At 34.2% G+C, this 17,341-nt stretch overlaps 1 long non-coding RNA gene across 1 annotated transcript; it reads left to right on the forward strand.

Moving 5' to 3' along the window:
• The first annotated feature begins 7,457 nt into the window (after positions 1-7,457).
• Positions 7,458-15,882, forward strand: LOC144370612 (uncharacterized). Its single transcript, XR_013430519.1, has 3 exons — positions 7,458-7,547; positions 15,417-15,470; positions 15,827-15,882. It is a non-coding gene; the product is annotated as an uncharacterized LOC144370612 (long non-coding RNA).
• The last annotated feature ends 1,459 nt before the right edge of the window (positions 15,883-17,341 follow it).

A 17,341-nucleotide genomic window follows, 5' to 3' on the forward strand; every position in this document is an offset into this window, starting at 1 on the left:
TTTCTGTGGGGCCTTCCCCTGTTTAAGCAGACAAAAGTTTTCAGTTTTGCTCAAATTTTGCTGACAGGACTAGTAATTGAGCAGAAGAAGAATCAGCAAACTAGTTTTGCTTGTCTTTTGAAGTTCTGTCCAGGAAACTGGATATTTAGAGAGGATACATTATATTAATTGAAAAAATGTGAAAAGTATAAAACTAAGCTTAATATGAGTGTTTGTGTCAGCTTTATATAGCCTGCAGTACTGAAAATCATATCAAGTACAGTTTAATTTGTCACATAATTCATAATTCTCTGTAACTTTATTGTGTCTTAGGTTAGAACTGTAGAAATAGTGTATAAAATTAAATGAATGAAATAACAAATTATGGTAGGATTTATTTTTCCCCCTAGTGAGCATTGTCTGTGCAATAGAAAATATAAACTGGAATGGCTGGGAAGGAAATGTGTTACATGTTTTCAGACGCATTTGCTTTAACATGTGATGTGGTCTAAGTATTGGAGTTGTACTGATGGCTGTGTGCATGCACTGAAAAAGTGACTTGGGTGTCTTCATGTTTAGTGCAGTTATTTTAATGGTCTGCTTAATGAAAAAAAAGTTGCTTCTTTTTGCTGATTTATACTGCAACAAGGTGTTATCTTTAAAAAATAGGTGTCTTAAATAATTTTTAGCTTAAAAAATGACCTGCTGTATATCTGGTCCTGTGTCTGTCATTTTGGGGATAACAAGTAAATATAAGACTGTGAAGAGATTAGTTTATTTATTTAAGCAAGGGAAATTTTAAAACAATGCATATATTGCATATTAAAACATGTGGAAGTGAAAATCAGAGAAGAAATGGGGCATGTCCGAGTTGGAATCAACCAGAGCATCCATAGTAGCCTGTTATGGCCTAAAGGCAGTGTAGATAGAATCTGTTGTAAAGCTTTGCTTCACCCAACACCGTGTTCTTACCCTGGTGTGGTAACTGACCTGCCGACCTGCCTTCATTGCTGAACTGTTCTAACAGATAAGAACACAGGACTTTGGGTTCGCTCCCACCTCCCTCCCTCTCCTCTCCCTTTTTCTTGTGTGGAGAGCCTAGTGTCTCCATGGAGCCACACAGGTGGGCCCTGCTGACTCTCCAGCCTCCATCTCTCCCTTTCCTACATTCCTGCTGCTCAGAGTGGCCTTATGTAGAAGGTGAGACTTGAGCTGAGCAAAATGAATTTAGAGGAGTGGGAAAATGGAAGGTTGCTGCAGAGAGACTGTGCTCAGAGGCCAGCAGGTGCTGTCCCTGCAGGGGTGCTGCAGAGTCCTGAAATAAAGCCTGGGGAGATAGAAGTGGTGTGTTAGGATTAACGAGGGGTCTCTGGGAGCCACATGTGGGTTACAAGTGCTGCCAAGGATGCAGACATCATGGAACAGCAACAGGATCACTGACACTCTGTAAGGGCTGTGAGGAGACTGTCCAATTACATGACTTGGAAGAACAGCATTTTGTCATAGGAACTGTTTTATTTCTGACCACTGGGTTTGTTTTTAGTCTTGTAGACATAGAATTGTCTAATTGACTTTGTTTCTTTTTCAAATCAAATACAGTATTTAGGCCAAATTTTTCACCTGAAAGGAAGCTAATCCACATGCAGTTGTGGTATACATTTTTCTGAGACTCATTCCCAGTTCCATTTTAGGATCTTACATTTGTTTTGTATTTCTTTTATTGCTTCCATCTTTAAACTCTTGTTATTTTGTGTTTTATTGGGGCTAACTTACCTCTTTTCTGAGCAAGAGAACTATAAATAAAATTACCATAACTGTGACATAATGATAATGTCTGTATTTTTATAGTGCCCTAAAATTTATGACAGCACTCATTTTACATTATCTCAGTTAGACTTTTCAGGCAAGCATTATTATGCCCATTTTAGAGTGGAGTAAAATAATGTTCAGATTAAGTGACTTTCCCAAGATCTTATCCTGTAATAAGCACTAAGTATATTGGGAAGTAAGTAGCCAGGCTTTTGGACTAGCTGTTACCTGGGCTGTATATTGGAGAGTGGAGGAAGGCAGGTTGGGGCATTTCTGTACAGAGCACTGAGTACCCTGCCCTGGTGGAAGAGTTTGCTTTCATTTGCTAGGCAGTAGGGAGTGTTGAAGTCTTTTGTTTTTGTTATGGACAATGCTGTGACCAGAGCACATATTTTAAAGTGTTTAACAGCTAGTTAGAGACAAAGAAAATATTAAAGCTTTGGTTATCCAGAGAAGAATAGTGCTGTGAACAGATAGTTGTAAGGAAGTTGGGAAAGAGTGCTTTTTGGGGAGCAAGGTAGGAATTTCGTTTTAAATGTGTTGCTTGAGACATGATTGGATGGCTCTTACTAGGTATTAAGTTCCTTGTGAAAATTGAAAATTTTTTAGTAAATTAAATGTGTTAAGCATATGAGTACTAGCTAGGGAGATATGTGTTCATGCTGCTGCTGCTGTGTGGACTGAGCATTTTAATAAGTTCTAGACATCTTATTTTGACTCTGGTATTGACTTCTACAGTTATTTTCCCCAATAATAAGGTGGTCACAATACCAGTGTAGAAGGGATGCTGTGGGGAGTAGCCAACTGATGGTAGAAGCATTTTTAAAGTACCATAATAGTTCTTCTTACATGAGCACAAGAGTAAAATTAGCAGTTTTATTACTTGTGTTGCTGTAGAAGCTTAGAGGCTGGTGGAGCTTATACATTTCTGCTTGCAGCCAGCAGCCTGGGGAAAGGGGTGCACCCTCTTAGTGCTTTTCTGAAAACTGTGCAGTGTAAGCGTTGCTTTGAAACAAATACAAACTCATCCTTGAGTTCAGGCTTTTCCTGCATTTTTAACCTTTTACTGCTTCTCTTATGGAACACAGCTCAATGATTCTGCTAAGGAAATCCCATCATGGACCCACCTCAAATATAGCATTTCTTTGAGCAGGTTTTATTCTTAGAAGATTCCCTAAAACTTCAAGACCTGTTTCAGGAGGGTGACTGTGTATTATTTTGAGGTTTTCTTGGGTCCTTCTTCCTATGCTCCTCCAAGCTTGTCCCAATATGAGACCTGTGACATGGCAGTATACCCACGTTTTGGCCTGGCTGTAATGTTTGGGGGCTCTGCTGTAATGTTTGGGATGTTCTGAGAATCTTTACTTGCACTGACCGCCATCCACCTTCCTGTGGAATGCTGGGTGTAAAAAGGGCACTGGAATTTGAGAGACCTGGGTTCTGTATCATTAATTAGTTGCATAGCTTTGGGACATTTCTCTATGGATTTAAAAAAAAATGCATTTGTAAATTAAGGAGCTTGTCACGCTATTTATTTATTTGTTTATTTTATTTTTGGTGATGCAGGGGATGAACCCAGGGCTTGCTTGCTGCCACCGAACCACATCCCCAGCCCCAGTATCAGACTTCAAGAAAAAGTAGAGCTTTTTTGATTGAAGTCCAGGGTAGGAGCAGGGGCAGTGTCCTTTCTCCACTTTTACATAGTAGCCCTGCCCTTCACAAGATCCTGAGGATTCCTGTAGAGCAGGGTTTGAAAACTTTCTTATTTATCTTTTTTTTTGTGGGGGAGATGGTACCAGGGATTGAACTCAGGGGCACTCAACCACTAAGCCACATCCCCATGCTTTTTTATATTTTATTTAGAGATAGGGTCTCACTGAGTTGCTTAGCACCTTGCTTTTGCTGAGGCTGACTTTGAACTCATGATCCTCCTGACTCAGCCTCCCAAGCTACTGGGATTACAGGTGTATACCACCAGGCTCAGCTTTATTGTTTATCTTAAGGTACCTATTTATCCACATTCTATCTCTGCAAATAGCCAATTTTTTCAAGCCTGGATCCTGTCCTAACTCTGAATTTACTTCATTTGTGTTCATTTAGCTAATTCAGCATTTCATTATACATAGCCTTATTTTCTTCTCTGGTTAATTATATAAGTAAATCTTGTCTCAAGAACCTTGAGAGCAGAAACCTGCTTCTAGAGACAGAATAGGCATTTAGGGTTAGGGTTAGGTTGGGTTAGGGTTAGGGTTAGGGTTAGGGTAGTTAGGGTTAGGGTCGTTAGGGTTAGGGTTGTTAGGGTTAGGGTTAGGGTTGTTAGGGTGAGGGTGAGGGTTGTTAGGGTTAGGGTTGTTAGGGTTAGGGTTAGGGTTGTTAGGGTGAGGGTGAGGGTTGTTAGTGTTAGGGTTGTTAGGGTTAGAGTTGGGGTTGGGGTTGGGGTTGGGGTGGTTAGGGTTAGGGGGTTAGGGTTTAGGGTTGGGGTTGGGGTTAGGGTTTGGGGTTTAGGGTTAGGATTAGGATTAGGGTGAGGGTAGGATTTAGGGTTTAGGGTTAGGGGTTGGTGTTAGGGTTAGGGTTGGGTTAGGGTTAGGGTTTAGGGTTTTGTGTTAGTGTTGGGGGTTAGGGTTAGGTTTAGGTTTAGGGTTAGGGTTAGGGTTAACATGTATTATGATTTTATTCCTTTTTATTGGTGAATTTACAGTATTACATTGTATGGCTGTCTCATGTTTTATGTGCCTATTGACTCATTAGTTGGTTGACATTTGAATTTTGGTTATTATCAATAAAACTTCATTGAGCATTCATGTCAATATTTTATGTGGACATATTCTTCATTTCTCTTGAATAAATACCTATAAGTAGAATTGCTGAGTCATATGTTCATTTTGTAACTTTTTACAGTAGCTGTCAAATTTTCCAAATTGGGTGTACCATTTTATATCTCTACCAGCAGTATGAAGGGGTTTTCTGTTTCTCTGTATAGCAGCATTTATTATTATTATTTTTGATTGTAGCCATTATCAGTATACTTAACTATAGGTTTAATTTACATTTTTCTAATGTCTAATAATGTTGAATGTCTTTTCATATGCTTATTTTTCCCTCTGTAAATCTTGTTTGTGAAATGTCTGTTCAAATCTTTTACCTATTTTTTAAATTGAATTATCTCTTAGCTATTGAGTTGTAGGTGTTCTTTACATTTATGTGGTGCTGAGGATCGAACCCAGTGCCTTGTGCAGGCTAGGTGAGCACTCTACCACTGAGCCACAACCCCAGCCCTGATTATTAGTATTTAAACAGGAGTTGAAAGCTATATATTTTTTTTCCTGACAAGAATCCTGCTTAGGGGCTGGGGCTGGAGCTTGGGCTTATTGGTAGAGTACTTGCCTAGCATGTGCAAGGCACTGGGTTCCATCCTCAGCACCACATAAAATAAATACATAAAATAAAAGGTATTGGTTCCAACTACAACTAAAAAAATAACAAAACAAAACTATTTAAAGAAAAAAAAAGAATCCTGCTTAGGTTGATAGCCACACTTAGCAAATTATATGTAGAAATATTCAAATAAAGAAACTATTACACTGTAACTTCCCTGAACTCAGGGATGTATAGTTGACATTGCTAAGGGTGTATAGACCATGAATTCCTTTAAGAGTCCACATAGGTCAGCAAGAGTTTAAAAAAAAGAAAGCAAATCCAGAAAGAGGACAATGGGACATATTTATTTGTACCTTCTCCTGCATAAGAATTCATAAAACTGTGAGACTGTGAGTAAGTGAATGACATTTTAGGAAAATATATTGTATGGTTTCCAGCTTTGGAAGCAATTAAGTAAATGGATGAAAATTTGACTAAGTAACATGGTGGAGCTATCTTAGCAAATGTTAAGATTTTTTGTAATAATTTCTTGCTTAATGATAAAGGATGCAGCCTTTTCATAAAGAGGATAGGGACCATTGAGAATACTACTTGATCTTTAAGGATATGATTGCATAGAGTAGAACTCCTATCTAGTACTTGTTTTTTGGAACTGTGATGAACTCTATTTTTTAATTGCCTTTTTCTAGCTAGCACTTCCTGCCATTCCTACTCCTATACCTCAACCAAAATAGCAATCTTATTTTCAAAATCTTTTGCTAGCTTTTTTCTTGCATTTTTTAGCATATACCATAAAACTCACTATTTTAATGTGTACAGTGAAGTGGTCTTTCATGTATTCGCAGTGTGTTATAACCATCACTATTGTAATTCCTAAAAATTTCTCCTACTCCCAGAAGAAACTTCATACCTGGTGTCAATCATTCTAAATTTCTCCATATCCTGGCAACCACTCATCTGCTTTCTTTTTCTATGAATTTACCTTTCCTGGACATTTCATGTAAATGGAATCATATAACATGACCATTTACATCTGACTTCTTTTATATAGCATAATCTTTTTGAAGTTCATTCATACTGTAGCTAGCATATTATCTGAGTTTCATTCCTCTTTATGACTGAATAATATTCTACTGAATATATGTACCACGTTTTGTTCATCCATTAATTGATGGACATTTTGGTTGTATGACTTTTTGATTATTACAAATAATGCTGCTATAAACATTTGTGTACATGTGCTTTGTGCGAACATTTATTTTTAGTTTTTTGGATATATCCATCTAGGAGTTGATGGAGCATACAGTTCCTCTGTATTTAACTATATTAAACTTTTCCACAACGGCTGGCACCAATTTACATTCCCATCAGCAATGCATGAGGGTTCCAGTTTTTTCCGTACTCTCCCTACGCCTATTATTTTCTTCATCTCTTTTTTTTAAAATTATATCCATCTGCATGGGTGCTAAGTAATTATTTTATGATTCTGATATGCATTTCCCTGATGTCTAATGATACTGAATATCTTTTCATGTGTTTATTGGCCATTTTTATATCTTGTTTAGAAACATGTCTAATCAAATACTGTGTCTAAAATTGGTCTTTTTTTCCCCTCTTTCTTCATAAGAGTAAATTTTTGCCTTTTACTGTCTCAGAAATAGCTTTGGATCTTCACTGTTGAGCTTGGACTAGCATCATAAATTCATCCTGGAAAACTCACTCAAGGCCTACCTGCCATTTTTAGATATGATGATAACTGGGCAAGCAGTATTTTCTGTTTTTGATTGGTGGACGGCTTTTCTTTATTTTCCATTAAAAATGTTTCAAAAGCATATTTTGATGGAGTTATTGTCATGGCTGTAATTTGGATTTGGGCAAATCTTATTGGGAAATTAATTATGATAGAATGATAACGTATCTATGGTTGATACTCTTATTGGTGCTCACTGGAAGTGTTAAAGTAGAATCTAGAAAACTATTTATTGGTTGTTTATAGAAGAAATTAGTGCATAATAAAGAAAGTTGAATTATGTGCTTTTTGAGATTCTTTGCAGCTCTAAGATTCTGAAATTTGTCCCAGTGAAATGGTATGAAAAGTATCTTATTGCATCATTATTTTGTACAAACTTTTTTTTGTAAAAAGTTTGATTCTCAGGATAATGTAGATTTGCCTTGAAAATGTGGAATTACTTCAAAAACAGAACGAAGTATTATGTACTTTATTGTTTTTAAGAGATTTAATTTGTTTTACTTTGTTGCAGTTGAGATAGTTTGCTTTCAGTTCTTAAAAAAAAATGTTTTCTTACAGATTAGCAAGACATCTACAAAAAGAGGCCCAAGCTCAACACAACAATTCTGAATTCACAGAAGAGCAAAAGGTACCATCAAATAATATCTAGATATATTCAATTCCAAATGAAATTGCTCTTGAGTCCATTAAGCAGAAAAATAAACAAAAAACTGTTATATTTAAGTAAAAAAATCAGATTGATCATGCTTTGCCTAACATTAAGTGAACATTTATACAGATATATAACTTATCACTTAATGAATTTCTTTTCTTAACTATTTAGGCCTTATTTAACTCTAACGGAAGTCATCCACACTTTAGTTGAAAAGCATGGGTAACCCAAAGACTGGAGTTTGTTCCGAGTCACTTGGAAAAACAGAAGGATTGGGAATAAGTGCATTCCACCTCAATGCTTAACTCTGAATTTTCATAACTCTTTATGTATCACCTCTCAAAGCAAAAAAGAAAACACACACAAAACCCCCCAAACCAAAAAACAAATGGAAAAAAAATTAGGTCAAGTCAAGAACTTGGCATACAGACCTGTCAGCTAAATAAACATATAAGATTGCAAAATGTTTCACTACTGTTCTTTCTTCCTTGAATTAAAATTTTTGTATGTCAAGTTGATTCCCTGATAGAGATTATGTAAAAGGGGATACTTTAAAGTAACTTATTCTAAAAGAAGAGAAGAAATTGGAGGAAACAACTCCCATTTTCTCATGGCTCAGAGTAAGTAGTGTTAAGTCAATTTTTAATCTTGTAGATAGTGAAAAATATGTGTTAGTCTTTTCTTCATCTCTTTTTTTTGAATAAATTTTATTTTATTTTTATTTATTTTTTTATTGGTTGTTCAAAACATTACAAAGCTCTTGACATTTCTTATTTCATACATTATATTCAAGTGGGTTATGAACTCCCATTTTTACCCCAAATACAGATTGCAGAATCACATTGGTTACACAGCCACAATTTTACATAATGCCCTATTAGTAACTGTTGTATTCTGCTACCTTTCCTATCCTCTACTATCCCCCTTTTCCTCATCTCTTAAGAAAAGGCAGTGTGAAAACCCTGGTGACCTAATTCAGTCTTATTAATACTTTTCTTATTTTGCACAAGGGGAAATGGGAGTAATTTTTTGCATAACTTTTTAATTAAACTTAAGCAAGTTTTTAATCCATAGGCCTGTGTTTATTGATTCTTAGTTACAGGAGTTTGGGGAGAAAAAGCCCCCAGAGGGTTAGCCATATTTCTTGCCCAAATATATTTGTATTTTTAAAATATTTAAAATCTACTTAAAAAATTATGTTACTACAATTTGAAAGGGTGTTTTTCTTTTTTCCTTAGTAAGTGCTAATATCCACAATACATTTAAGAGACTTAGGATGTTAGTCCTGGAAAATAATTATCACAAAGGAAATAGCTGATATGCTTAAGGAAAGGAACAAAGACTATACACTATCCCACTTCTGTAAGATTTGTGAAATCTATCTAGGAACTGATTAGGAAGTGATCAGCTGGCATCATTGAATTAAGACTTAAAATATCTAAATCTTGATGAATAGAATCTTAGATATCCAGGTACATAAATTAATAGTTAATGAAGTATGTTATGAATATGGAAGACAATAAAAAATGTAAAAAAGTTTTAATGTTCCCATATTTTAGTCACCTGTTTGCCTTCAATTAGTTAGATTTCTCCAGCATTTGTTGCTCAGGAGTAGAACCTGTGAGCCACATGGCCTGAGATTAAAGTCTTTTGACCTCCTAAAACATTTTAAAATTACAAAACAAACAGGTTAATATAAAAAATGAACCTTGTTAAGTGATGAGGAAAAAATTAACTTTTTCTTCATTTTCTTTATTATTCTGAGACTAGAGTTGTTGTTGATAATGCTATTGATTCTTTAATTTATAGCTGTTCAGCTTGTCTTTGGTTATAAAGACCCCCAGATCTTGTACTCCAAAAGATCCAGGAGGCTGCAGGACCTAGGGGAGAGAGCTGAGACCTAGAGTCAGAAGACTTAAGTCTTGCATCCTGGCTTTGGCTCTGGGCCTGGTTTTCCTTATATAAGAAATGAGAAATAAGAGAACTCTTAAGTGACTTTAAAAGGTCTTTCCTTCCTAAAACTCCAGTGACCGCTACCTGTGAAATTGTCTGTACCTCCTCCTTTCCTGGAAGCCTGATTTCTGAGGAACATATTATTTATAATACCTGCCCAGGAGGCATTTCTGGCTGCCAGGTGTAACTGCAGACAGAGCTGCAGTCTGTCTATTCCTTGGTCTTGGAGAAGGACCCCAAGTCATTCTGTTATGCTATTTAAGGCAAGTTTTATGCATTTAGAGGTTTAAATTTCTGTGAAAATGCAAGTGAAATATTCACAACACACAGAAACACTCATATTAATGTATAGGCATTATATGATTGTTCCATAAGAAAAAAATTATCAAAGTCTTCAGTTAATTATGATTAGAAAAGAGAGGTCTTCAAGACATGTTCTAGGAAACACTGGCTCTTAAAAATTAATAGATTGTGTCTGTGTCTGTGTGTCTGTGTGTTGTGCTGAGAATGGAACCCAGGTCCTCATGCTAGGAAAACAAGCACTCTGCATATCAGTAAGCTACATCCCCAGCCCAATAGGCATTACTTGCACACAGTTTGTGACTTCTCTGGACTTTTAATATTCTAATCTGTATGTTGGATATTTTAAAGAGTTTGGTTGTACAGTATTTTAAAAATTATTTGCTTTTGAAAAGCTCCCCTCCTTTCTTTACAGAATATTTCATTGGATCTAGTGTTCTAAAGAACATAATACAGGAAATTTTGACACATACTGCATTAAATACTATGCCTATACATAAGCTGGAGAGAAAACTGAATAATATTTTTCTCTTGGGGCTGGGGATGTGGCTCAAGCGGTAGCGCGATTGCCTGGCATGTGTGCCGCCCGGGTTCGATCCTCAGCACCACATACCAACAAAGATGTTGTGTCCGCCGAGAACTAAAAAATGATAAATATTAAAAATTCTCTCTCTCTCTCTCTCTCTCTCTCTCTCTCTCTCTCTCTCTCTCTCTCTCTCCTCACTCTCTCTTTAAAAAAATATATATATTTTTCTCCAAAAAGGAAAATAGAAAATGCTTTTAACCTTATTCTTTGCAAAAATGTTGTTGTATTTTGAGTTATATTTCTTATGCTTATACTATTTCATGTACTGATAGCAGTGACAAGTTATATAATTATGCCAACCATTCAGTAGTTAGTGGAACTTTGAAAAATGTTTTTGGTTTTTAAAAACCAATCTTATTACTAAAGTGCTTTCTTTATGAAACTTTTTGCTGTCTAGTTCACAGTGAGCTCTCAAATATATTTGATGAATAAATGTTTTATTGGATCTATTATTGATATTTACTTTATATTTATTAAAATAAATCCTAATTTTTAAGAGAATAACATATTTTTCCAATATTTATTTTATATCTAAAGAATTCTAAAGCAGAACTACTAATCTGTTTAAGCCATATTAATTGGTGATAGAATAAAAACTTCACATTTATTTCCTATTTTTAATATTCTCAAAGATTTCTAGTTAAAACAAGAGTTTATGATTCTTACTTGATCCTCTCTCATGATTAGTTCACTTAGTTTCATTTCAGTTTTCAATAGTTTTGTCATTATAACAAGTGGGTTTAGTGGCCAACAAAAAGCTGCCAAAAGCTTTCATTCCATGGAATTCCCTACTTTGGTGTTGTAGATTTTCTCATGTAAGTTTCTGGACAAAATAGAACATCCTATCTCATGACACTTAGAAAGTTTTTCCCTATTTTGAGTCAAACTTGGTGGTAATGAGAATCCCAGAAATATATACTTGTTTTATGTTTTATGGATTCCACCTTTCTACTTCCACTTTCTCTCTACCCCAGTGTTTTCTCTCCCCCAACAGCTAGATGGAAGATGGGTGGCTGCTTTTAAATATTTAAAAGATAAGTCTGGATTAAGTAAGACTGTACTGAATTATGTTTATTTTTAAACTTATTTTATTCATTACATAAATTAAATACATTTTAGCAAAATTAATTTAGCTCATTAATTGTCCATTTTTATTCCATGTTTTCCTTTAACTGATCTTTAGAGCTCTCAATTTTCTTAGCAATGACAAACTAACGTGGCTAATACTCTAAAAATGATACTGTTTTCTGTTTCTTATCATATTAGGTATGAGCAATTAATTTGAATAAAATGCTAGTGATTTAAGTCTTTCTAAAAATCAAACATCACTTCAGTGCTTGGTTTAATGTACATTAATTAAAGTAGTCAATACTTATACTCTGGGATATGTGAACTTGTGCTTCTTTATTACTTTTCTGAACTGTTCATTTTAAGGAAGGTGACACTGTTTCAGTAGCAAGCACTTGATTTTTGACATCAATAAATTCTACATGTTTTAAAAGTTATTGCCACAGCTGAGATAATAGTGTTTCACTTCTTTTTTAATACTGAAGCTGGGTGTGGTCCCTTAAAATAGTTATGAATAAGGCCGGTTGGTATTTTGCCATAGTTCAGTACATTTATATATAAAAAGCTATTGCCTTTGCTTAACTTAAAGAAATGTTTAAGTGATAATAGTTTGTTAGTGGTCTCTTATTGTTCAGCTACAACATTTTTATCTTAAATATTTGAAGTGTGAAATAAAATGGATTTTAAAGTCAAGAAGGAAAAAAAGCTAACTACTATTTTGAAGATTAGCTCATTGATACATCTCAATACAAGCAAAATTCTTTTATAAATCAGTTTTGAAAGAATATAGTAAGTAAATGGAATTGATGGAAGTGTGTGGTTTTATTGAATATCTTGTGTGTTGTATAGAAGGCATTGATGACTGGGACAAATTACTTAACCTGCTTGTACTTCAGTTTTCACACCTGTAAAATGATCACAGCTAATTCAGAGTTGGGGAGGATTAATTAAATTAATGTTTATCAATCACTTAGGAGAGCCTATAAGTAAGTGCTCATTAGTTATTAATAAGTGGTTAATAATTAATAGTATTTGTTATTAATAAATTATTTGATTATTATATTTATACTTAATTATTTACTAGTTTTGCTGGAGTTGAGTTGTATATTTGAACAATAATGATTGGGGATATTAGACTTTATGTAGAAAAGATTGCTTACTGCTGGTTTCTATACATAGCTATTTAAGAGGATGAATAAACATGAGTATTTTGCAAACTATGTATAAACATAATTTTCAAATGTAATCTCTTTAGATTAAAATTGCATATTTTCTAAGCTTTTATATTGAAATTTTAAAAAGATTATGGAGATAATTAAATATTATTACTTGTGTGTCTGAGAGGCATATCTTGCTCAATAATAGGTTTTTTTTTTTGTGAGTTGCTATCCTAGCTGTTTGTTGAAGATACAGTAATTGAAGAGTGTCCACTAGCCTAAGCACCAGGGGCCAGGACAATACTGTTACTTCCCTTTACTCCTCTTTTACCTTTCAAAGAACATTAACCAAACACAAAATCACCAAATCCCCAATTTACTAAACTTTTTGTAAGTCATACAGAAAATACATTCAGAAAAACATGTCAGTTTTTTTCCAAAATATGTCATTTTGTAAGCATTGTAAATGTTGTACACAGTTCTTTGCTTTTATCATCTAGACTTATTCCTAAACACATTTCAGAAATATCTTTTTTGGAAGAACCTAGAAGTCTCAGTGGCATTGTTCAGCTGCCTTCCCTGATAATTTCTTTTATGATTCTCATGAATCTCCCCTTTTCATTTCCACCTTAGCTATTCATATTCTTATTCTGAATATTGTTTAAACAGTTTGAAATAACTTAAATAATTTTTCCTTCAGTTTTTCCCCTTTCCTTTAAATTATGTATGCATTGCATACCTGTATCACAACAGTCAAAGGGTTTTTTGTTTGTTTTTTAGAAAGAGTCTCACTGTGTTGCCCACACCGGCCTTAAACTCTTAGGCTCCTGCCTTAGCCTTCCCAGTAGGTGGTACACATAACTATGTCCAGCTCACAACAGTGTTCTTAAGGGCATGTCAGTTAAAAAAAAAAAAAAAAGAAGAACAATAAAAACACACTTCTATGTAACTTATTGTTAAAGAAATCCTAGATTCCTCAGCAAGGAGTTTGTGAAAGGTCTATTTCAGAATGACTATGCCCTACTTCACTTTACTTTTCACACCCATCCCTTTGCTTTCAGTTGGGGATTTTAAGTAATTGAACCATGACAATTTTCCAAACTCTTTGATTTGGAAATCCTCCCTAGTCTTTGGGACTGGATTCCTAATATAGATCTTGTTCTTTTCCTTTAGGACATAAAAGGAACTTATTTTGCTGAAGCTTATAGATTGAATGTGTCTCTTTTTAATATAGTGATTTGGTATATGTTTTATCACACATAATAGAACATGAGCATATTAAAAGCAAGGACTGTGCCCTATCACATCTGTTTTATAGCTTATTTTATAAAACAGATTGACTGTAAAATTTGCACCATTCATCACAAATACTAATTTTGTTAATATTGCCTACGTTTTTATACAAGTCAGAATTGAGCTTAAATCAGAATTAAATTAGACCATTGTGCTATCTTTCAGATATCTTTTAGTAAATTTCAGGCTTTATGAGAAGATGGTTGGAAGGGAAGATGTCAAAACTCCCTTTTCATTGCCCTCCCCCTTTTTAATTTTCTGTTTTCTTTTTTAAAGTTAGTATTTTGTGGCTAGAGTTGTAGCTCAGTGGTAGAGTGCTTGCTTGCCCAGCATGTGTGAGGCACTGGGTTCAATCCTCAGCACCACATAAAAACAAATTAATAAAATAAAGGTATTATGTCCATCTACAGCTAAAAAAAGCTATTTTTAAAAATAAATAGTCAATATTTTAACTTACAGATAACAAAGATAGTACATATAAATGGGGTAACATGTTTTGATACATGTATATATTGTGTTATATTTAAATCCAGTTAACATTTTCTACTCATGTATCATTTCTTATGTTTAAAAACTTACAAATTTTTGTCTTTTTTCTTTTGAAATGTAGGATGCATTTATTTATCCCCCCACACACCCCTACTGGCTCCAACCCCTGGTAACTACCATTATACTTTTAACTTCTATGAAATCAGATTTTTTGTATTCCACATGAATAAGATTTTGTGGGTCTTGTCTCTGTGCCTGGCTTACTTCATTAATATAATGATCTTGTTCCATCGTGTTGTTGCAAAGGATAGGATTTCTTTATTTTTATGACTGAATAGTATTCCATTGTGTATATATATAACACTTTTTTTATCCACTTATCAGTTGATGGACTCTTAGGTTTCCATTTCTTGGCTAATAAGAATAGTGCTGCTATGAATATGGGAGTGCAGGTGTCTCTGCAGCTTACTGATTTCCTTTCCTTTGGCCATATATCCTGGAGTGGAATTGTTGGATCATATCATAGTTCAATTTTTAATCTTTTGAGGAACCTCCACACTGCTTTCCATAATGGCTATCTTTGTTGCCCTTTAAATCATATCTAGACCTATCACCAAACCAAACTTGATTTAGAATTGGTTGTGGCATATTAGTTTAGAAGAGAATATATACTCATCTCTCTCCCACTTCTCAGCCCTTTGTCTTCTGATTCTCTTCTCTAAAATCTGCAAGGTGCTAGAAAAGGAATAATAATTTATTTAAAGAAGTATAGATCTCTTTTGTAAATTTTTTAAATTGTAGATGGACACTATATCTTTGTTTTATTTTTTTTTAATGTGGTACTGAGGATCGAGCCCAGTGCCTCACACATGTGAGGCAAGTGTTCAACCACTGAGCTAAAATCCCAGTCCCTATAGATCTCTTATAAATAAAAATTCTTGATTTTAGTAACTGATAGTTAAAATTATCTTGGGATTTATAGCATTTTTTTCCCTACAGAAAACCATAGGCAAAATTGCAACATGCTTGGAATTGCGAAGTGCAGCTTTACAGGTAAATGGATTTTTTTAAATGAATTATTCTAAATTGTTCTGATAAGATATTAGACATTCATGCCCAAAGCAATATTATCTCAGAAGGGTTTTATAACAATTGGAATTGATCAGTTGAACTCACACTTAAATGATTTAGTTCATACTTTGTACACAGTAGAAATAAAAGATATGATTCTAATTTTTTCTGTTTTTATTAGCTTGAATATTCCAAAAATCAGTTTGGAACTTTTCATTTTCTACCTTTAAAACAAGAAATATATTTATTTTAAATATTTTATTCTTGCCATTTAAAAGACATAGGGTGCAGTGAAATCTTTGTAATGAAAAGATATAATATGCATATTTTAAATTTAGTCCACACAGTCCCAGGAAGAATTTAAACTGGAGGACCTGAAGAAGCTAGAACCAAGTAAGTTTTGTTTTATATTTTTTAGTGATATTCCTTTAGGAAGAGAGTTTTATCTGTTGTGAATATTAAGATTGTTTAGCACAGAAAGTGATTGGATTTATTTCTCTTATTTTTTGGTGCTTTTAAAATTCCTACAATATTTGTATTTTTAATTACCATTTGGATTTAATCTTTATTATAGAATATATATATTGTACTTCATCTAAATATCCAAATTAACCTTTAATTTGTCTTAATGGCTTTACTAAGATTATAATTATTTTGATAAACATTTTCAGTAGAGTTCAGTAGAGAATATAAGGTTACAGTCATTAATGCCCATTCACATTACATGTTATTGAAAACTACAGTCTGAATGTTGGGAATGCATTACAAAGTGTTTTTGTTGTTGTTGTTGTTGTTGTCTCCATTTTTTCCCCTTTTTCAAAATTTTAAAAAGTAAACAATTCCTTCAGTTATCTTGTTGGTTAGGATATTCCCAAATAAAGCCTTTCTGCTGTTTCAAATGATTGCTCTCTTAGAACTGTCTGCAGTATGGGCAAAGGCACAGTGTGAATAACTGAATGAATGTAAGTTAATGTAGCCTTTTTAAAAAACTTTTTTTAGTTGTAGACAGATACAATACCTTTATTTTATTTATTTGTTTTTATGTGGTGTTGAGGATCAAATCCAGTGCCTCACACATGCAAGGCAAATGCTCTACCAACTGAACTATAACCCAGCTCCTGTACTCTTTTTTATTGAGATAAGATTGCACATCTCAGTGCATTTATGTGACTAGGGAATAGTAGATTTTATTTATCCAACTAAGTAAGATTTTTAAGTAGGGAATCATAAAATCAAAGCATTTTCAAACAGAAAGGAGTCTCAGACTTGTGATCACATTCTCTATTGAGGAAAGAAATGAAATGATTTGTTTGTCCTGTTTCACTTCAATCTCCAGTAACTGAGCAGGGCCTAAATCTCAGAACATTTGTCAGTGTATCTCAGTTCACACTAGTGCAATCCTTTTAATGTAAACATGCCTTGAGTAAGAGGTAAAAAATTAATTTAAGAACTAAAGAGAGCCTTGCACAGTGGCGCATGCCTGTAATCACAGCCGCTCAGGGGAGGCTGAGGCAGAAGGATATCAAATTCAAAGCCAACCCTAGCAAAGCAAGGCACTAAGCAACTTAGTGAGACCCTATCTCTAAATAAAATACCAAATAGGGCTGGGGATGTGGCTCAGTGGTCAAGTGCCCCTGAGTTTAATCCCAGTAACCCCTGCCAAAAAAGAACTAAATAGAATGTTCCTATAAATTCCACAAACTGCCAATATCTAACTAACTATAACAATTCTAACAAAGACATATATTATTGAGATAGCTGAAATGTGATTGTATTGCAGATCCAGGATAGAAAAAGGATTCTCAGAGTATGCTGAAGGGGATCTGATTTTCTGTTGTTTGGGTTGGAAAAGA

This window comes from Ictidomys tridecemlineatus, chromosome 14, assembly GCF_052094955.1.
Source record: "Ictidomys tridecemlineatus isolate mIctTri1 chromosome 14, mIctTri1.hap1, whole genome shotgun sequence".
Classification (NCBI taxonomy): domain Eukaryota; kingdom Metazoa; phylum Chordata; class Mammalia; order Rodentia; family Sciuridae; genus Ictidomys; species Ictidomys tridecemlineatus.